The 6630-nt window shown below is 40.7% G+C and overlaps 2 non-coding genes across 2 annotated transcripts; both read left to right on the top strand.

The window, feature by feature from the left end:
- Positions 1–4285: 4285 nt before the first annotated feature.
- On the top strand, positions 4286–4357 carry trnaq-cug. Its single transcript has one exon. It is a non-coding gene; the product is annotated as a tRNA-Gln (tRNA).
- Positions 4358–6038: 1681 nt separating this feature from the next.
- On the top strand, positions 6039–6110 carry trnaq-cug. Its single transcript has one exon. It is a non-coding gene; the product is annotated as a tRNA-Gln (tRNA).
- The last annotated feature ends 520 nt before the right edge of the window (positions 6111–6630 follow it).

The raw sequence follows: 6630 nt of genomic DNA on the forward strand, positions 1-6630 counted from the left end.
TATGTAGAGTAACTAAATCATATCTCAGATAATGTATGCTGTTGAACTGAATTACAAATACTAGTTTCTAAAGTGTAAGAAAGCTGGAGGAAGTGCAACCCTGTTACTGTAATCACAGCAACAGGGTTGCAGGTAACAGGGTTACAAATCAGTACTAATGTTGACTTTCTCTCTGGAGTGGAAGCTAGCTGTTTAGCTAGCTGTTACTGCTGACAAAGAGGTCAAACTTACTTATGTAAATAATTAAAGAAAAAAAGAAAAAATAATTGTCTTACTTTGATCATATGCATAACAGGGTTGCACGAGGTAAAGTGAGACATTCAAACAAAGCTTACTATGTTGTAAAAAATATGAAAAACAGAAGACAGAACATACCTTTGCTCTACCCATTCTTTTGGAAAAATGTTGGATGATATCAAGTACATTGTACCATGTGATTCACTGCTTTTTTCTTCTTCTACCATGCTAAAAAGGTTATGGTAACAGGGTTGCATGCATGTTGTGGGACACACTTTCCATCAATAATAATTATTATTTGAAATATTATATTTGTTAAAACAAATGCTCCCACAGTTACAAGAGACAGCAATGAAACAAATAATATCCCAAAAAATGAAATTTAAATTTAATTTTAACTGTTTTATTTGAGATTCATTTTGGTCATTGGGGGGTGGGACAAGAGAGAAATGTCATTTTAGAGGGTACTCCAGACTTATGTGGTATTTTTAAAGCTGTTTTTAAGCAGTCTTTTCTCTTAGCCTTTTTAGATTTGGCCTCAGGACAAGTAAATTTATTCAGAAAGTACATGTTTTAGTATGTTGTATGTGGATTATAAAAAATTTGATGGGTGGGACATCAAATGTCCTCCATTTCTGGAATGACCCTTGTACAAATATAAACGCAACACTTTTGGTTTTGCTCCCATTTTGTATGAGATGAACTCAAAGATCTAAAACTTTTTCTACATACACAATATCACCATTTCCCTCAAATATTGTTCACAAACCAGTCTAAATCTGTGATAGTGAGCACTTCTCCTTTGCTGAGATAATCCATCCCACCTCACAGGTGTGCCATACCAAGATGCTGATTAGACACCATGATTAGTGCACAGGTGTGCCTTAGACTGCCCACAATAAAAGGCCACTCTGAAAGGTGCAGTTTTATCACACAGCACAATGCCACAGATGTCGCAAGATTTGAGGGAACATGCAATTGGCATGCTGACAGCAGGAATGTCAACCAGAGCTGTTGCTCATGTATTGAATGTTCATTTCTCTACCATAAGCCGTCTCCAAAGGCGTTTCAGAGAATTTGGCAGTACATCCAACCAGCCTCACAACCGCAGACCACGTGTAACCACACCAGCCCAGGACCTCCACATCCAGCATGTTCACCTCCAAGATCGTCTGAGACCAGCCACTCGGACAGCTGCTGAAACAATCGGTTTGAATAACCAAAGAATTTCTGCACAAACTGTCAGAAACCATCTCAGGGAAGCTAATCTGCATGCTCGTCGTCCTCATCGGGGTCTCGACCTGACTCCAGTTCGTCGTCGTAACCGACTTGAGTGGGCAAAAGCTCACATTCGCTGGCGTTTGGCACGTTGGAGAGGTGTTCTCTTCACGGATGAATCCCGGTTCACACTGTTCAGGGCAGATGGCAGACAGCGTGTGTGGCGTCGTGTGGGTGAGGGGTTTTCTGATGTCAATGTTGTGGATTGAGTGGCCCATGGTGGCGGTGGGGTTATGGTATGGGCAGGCGTCTGTTATGGACGAAGAACACAGGTGCATTTTGTTGATGGCATTTTGAATGCACAGAGATACCGTGACGAGATCCTGAGGCCCATTGTTGTGCCATACATCCAAGAACATCACCTCATGTTGCAGCAGGATAATGCATGGCCCCATGTTGCAAGGATCTGTACACAATTCTTGGAAGCTGAAAATGTTCCAGTTCTTGCATACTCACCGGACATGTCACCCATTGAGCATGTTTGGGATGCTCTGGACCGGCGTATACGACAGCGTGTACCAGTTCCTGCCAATATCCAGCAACTTCACACAGCCATTGAAGAGGAGTGGACCAACATTCCACAGGCCACAATTGACAACCTGATCAACTCTATGCGAAGGAGATGTGTTGCACTGCATGAGGCAAATGGTGGTCACACCAGATACTGACTGGTATCCCCCCCCAATAAAACAAAACTGCACCTTTCAGAGTGGCCTTTTATTGTGGACAGTCTAAGGCACACCTGTGCACTAATCATGGTGTCTAATCAGCATCTTGATATGGCACACCTGTGAGGTGGGATGGATTATCTCAGCAAAGGAGAAGTGCTCACTATCACAGATTTCGACTGGTTTGTGAACAATATTTGAGGGAAATGGTGATATTGTGTATGTGGAAAAAATTTTAGATCTTTGAGTTCATCTCATACAAAATGGGAACAAAACCAAAAGTGTTGCGTTTATATTTTTGTTGAGTGTATTTTGACTCAAGTGATCTGAGTTCAGATCTTAGTGGACACTACAGCTCTTCAGAAATGTATCACAAATGTTTTTGAAGGTATGAGTTAGTAAACCGTAGTTAAATTTAAGAGGAGGATGACTGAAAACTGCGTTTTAAGTCTTACATTACAATGGAACGATCTTCCGCTGACTGTCAGGTCCTCAGAGTCTGTGGGACAGTTTAAGTCCAGACTGAAAACTCATCTCTTCTTCCTGGCTTTCAACACTGGCTAAGTGGTGTATGCTTTGCTCTGCTATTTTGCTCTGTATTTTTAGATTATTTATTTATTTTATTCTTTTCCTTTAATATTTTACACTTTTGTATTGCTATTATTGTGAAGCACTTTGGTCACCTGCAGCTGTGTTTTAAATGTGCTATATAAATAAATCTGAATTTACATTAAATGTTTGCTGGAGGTGTGATCGTTGACACTCTGAAATCTACAGTCTGTGATCTCAGTTCCAAAAAATAATGGAACCTCAGACTAGTCTTAACTACCTGGCAAATGTTTTCCAAAGTCCATGGTTTTATGACCAGTTTTGCAGAATAAATGCACTTTAGATCTAGCAATGAATTGCTTCCCTGCAGTTCCATGGTGCAATGGTTAGTACTCTGTGCTCTGAATCCAGTGATCTGAGTTTAAATCTCAGTGGAACCGGTAGATGTTGTTTTCTGCCTGACAAATGTTCCCAAGAAAACTATTAAATTTACAACAAGGTTTTCAGAAAAAAGAAAGGCGGAAAAAAACAACCTGCACATTGAACATGACCTTTCAATGCTGGACCAAGGAACAAAAGTGTAATGTGAGCACTTTGGACTTTGAATCCAGTGAACCGAGTTCAAAACTCTGTTGAACCTAGAATTGGACTCAATTGGACAAAGTGATTAAACTAATAATGAGGTTTGTCGAAAAAACTGCACATTGAAGCTGACCATCAAAAGTTGGTGAGAGGTTCCATGGTGTAACGGTTAGCCTTCTGTACTCTGTGTCAAGTAATCTGAGTTCAAATCTCAATGGAATATGTAATTCCAATTTTCTGTTTGACAAATATTCCCAGAAAATCAATAAATTTATAATGAAGTTTGCAGAAAAAAAAAATGCACATTGAACCTGAGCATTAAGTGTTGGACAGAGGATCCATGTTGTAGTGGTTAGCACTGTGGCTTTGTCGGACACCAAAGCCAAAACAAAACAAACACACATTGTTTTGTGAAAACAGACCTGTTGTCAAGACAACTCTCGCACCTGTAGGTGCTGTGGAGAGCGCACGCCGGCTGCAGAAATGATCACAAGCTGGCGCTCGGTCTGATACCCACTGTCAAGTAACATCATTATGAATGTTCTGTTTTGATTTTGTTTCAAGCATCAAGGTTGCCATTCACTTTGTTTTTCTTTTGTTAGTTTTGGCTTTGTTTCATTCTTTTTTTGCACTCTGGACTCGCAGGATTTCGGTGATGGGAGCAGTGCCGGCTCCCTCAGCCACTTTTCTCAACGATTTGTGATTTTGGGACTTTTTTCCTTCATTCAGCTATTGCTGTGCCGTGTGACCAGGCCTTAAAATGAGTTTTACTGAAAAAATGCATTCATTAAGTTCAGTTTTGCAGTTCCATGGTGTAATGGCTAGCACTGATCCATTGATCTCAGTTCAAATGCAAGTGGAACCTCTTGCTAGTTTTAACTGTTTGGCAAATGTTCTCCAAACCCCAAAATTTTATGTCCAGTTTGGCAGAATATCTGCACTTTAAATCTTACAATGAAGCACTTCTCAGTGGTTCCATGGTGTAATGGTTAGCACTCTGGACTCTGACTCCAGTAATCTGAGTTCAAATCTCTGTGGAACCTGCAAGTGTTTTCTGTCTGACAATGTTCCCAAGAAAGTCATTAAATTCAATAATGGAGTTTGAGAAAAACCGCACATTGAGCCTGAGCATGAAATGCTAAACAGAGGTTCTATAGTATAATGATAAGCACACTGAATCCAGTGATTTGTGTTCAAATTTGACCTTGACACCTGACTTTGAAGCATTGGAAAGAGGTTCCATGCTGTCATGGTTAGCACTCTGGACTGTCAATCCAGTGATCTGAGTTAAACTCTCAGTGGAACCTGTAGTTATGCATTTCTGCCTTACAAATGTTCACATAAATTCATTAAAATATAATGAGGCTTGCAGAAAACAAAACAAAACAAAAAAAACCACAAAAACAAAAAACTGCACATTGAGTTGTGCATTAAGCACATGACAGAGGTGTAATGGTAAATACTGTATTTTGACTCAAATGATCTGAGTTCAGATCTTAGTGGACACTACAGCTCTTCTGAAATATATCTCAAATGTTTTTTTGAAAGTAATTAAATTTAAGAGGAGGTTTATTGAAAAACTGATCTTTAAGTCTTATGCCGCGTTCACACTGGACGACATGCGAGCGACGGTGGCGACAGTTTGCCATGTAATCCCTATGGAAGGATGCGTTGTGGCGCCACGCAATGCGACGCGAATGAAGCGATTCTGAGTGATTGGCACGTTTGTGGCATGATATCGCGTCACGTTGCCCTCCTCCACAAGTTGAAAAATCTGAACTTTTTTGTCTTGTCGCATCGCGATGACCAATCAGGGGCTGGATATGTAGTGACGTAGAGATGTCTGGAGTTTATACTTGATGTGGACATGTCCTCTCTCTGGCAGCCAGCCTGTGAGCAGGACTTATGTCCCTTTTGTCCTTTATTTCATAATTATGACAGAGTTTGAAGGGAGAGCGAGCAGCAGCAGCGGCAGCAGGCAGTTTTTTTTTTTTTTTTTCACGTGCGCGCGTGAACAAATTGTCCGTGAAGATAATTTTATTAACTACACAGATATATAATAAAACAATTGGTGACTGGTTTATGACAGAGTTTGAGGGGAGAGCAAGCAGCAGCACCTCAGCGGCAGCCAGTTTTTTTTTTAATTGTTCACATGTGCGAACGGGACAGGAGGTCCTCAAACTGGGTCCTGGAGAGGCAGAAGTACCGCTGAAAGCGGCTGTCATCCAGACACAGTTCCTGTAGCAAATAATGAAACTCCCCGAATTGGGAACATCTCATGAGGATGTTGTGAACCCAGGGATGGCACAGCTGTCGATGTTTGTCAGCTTTCCACAACAAATAGAGCACAGAAACTCGCTCCGGCATGTTGACTTGATGGCGAGCGGAATGGAAGCTCCTCTTATTTGATGACGCACTGGGTCGAATTTTCGCAGCAAAAGCAGAGTGACACACTGGGCGATGGTGGCGCGTCCATCACCAGGCGAGGGACGCAAATTTGTGGTGTCGCATGTCGTGTGGTGTGAATGCAGCTTTACCTTAAAAGTTTGTTGGAGGTGTCATGGTTGACACTCTGACCTCTACATCCTGTGATCTCAATTCAAATAATAATGGAACCTCAGACTAGTCTTAACTGTCTGATAAATGTTCTCCAAACTCCAATGTTTTATGACCAGTTTTGCAGAATATCTGAACTTGAGGTCTAACAAAGAAATGTTTCTCAGTGGTTCCATGCTGTAATGGTTAGCACTTTGGACTCTGAATCCAGTGATCTGAGTTCAAATCTCAGTGGAACCAACAATTATTTTTTGCCTAAATGTTCCCAAGAAAATAGTTGAATTTTTAAAAAGCTTTGCAGGAAAAAAGAAGAAAAAATGCACATTGAACCTGACCTTTCAATGCTGGGCATAGGTTCCAAAGTGTAATGCTTAGCACTCTGGACTTTGAATTCAGTGATCTGAGTTCAAATACCCGTTTAACCGAGAGCTGTACTTTTCTGCTTGATAAATATTTCCAGAGAGTGACTAAACTTATAATGAGGTTAGCTTTCTACAAATGTTCTCCAAACACCAAAATTTTATGTCCCGTTTTGCAGAATATCTGCACTTTTGGTCTAACAATGAATTGATTCCTAGTGGTTCCATGTTGTAATGGTTAGCACTCTGGACTGTGAATCTAGTGATCTGAACTAAAATCTCAGTGGAACTCAGTGGAATGTTTGCAGGAAAAAAAAAACAAAAAAGAAAAAAAACTGCACTTTGACCTTTCAATGCTGGATATACAGTAGGTTCCAAAGTGTAATGTTTGCACTCTGGAC

Source organism: Thalassophryne amazonica, chromosome 1, assembly GCF_902500255.1.
Source record: "Thalassophryne amazonica chromosome 1, fThaAma1.1, whole genome shotgun sequence".
Taxonomy (NCBI): Eukaryota; Metazoa; Chordata; class Actinopteri; order Batrachoidiformes; family Batrachoididae; genus Thalassophryne; species Thalassophryne amazonica.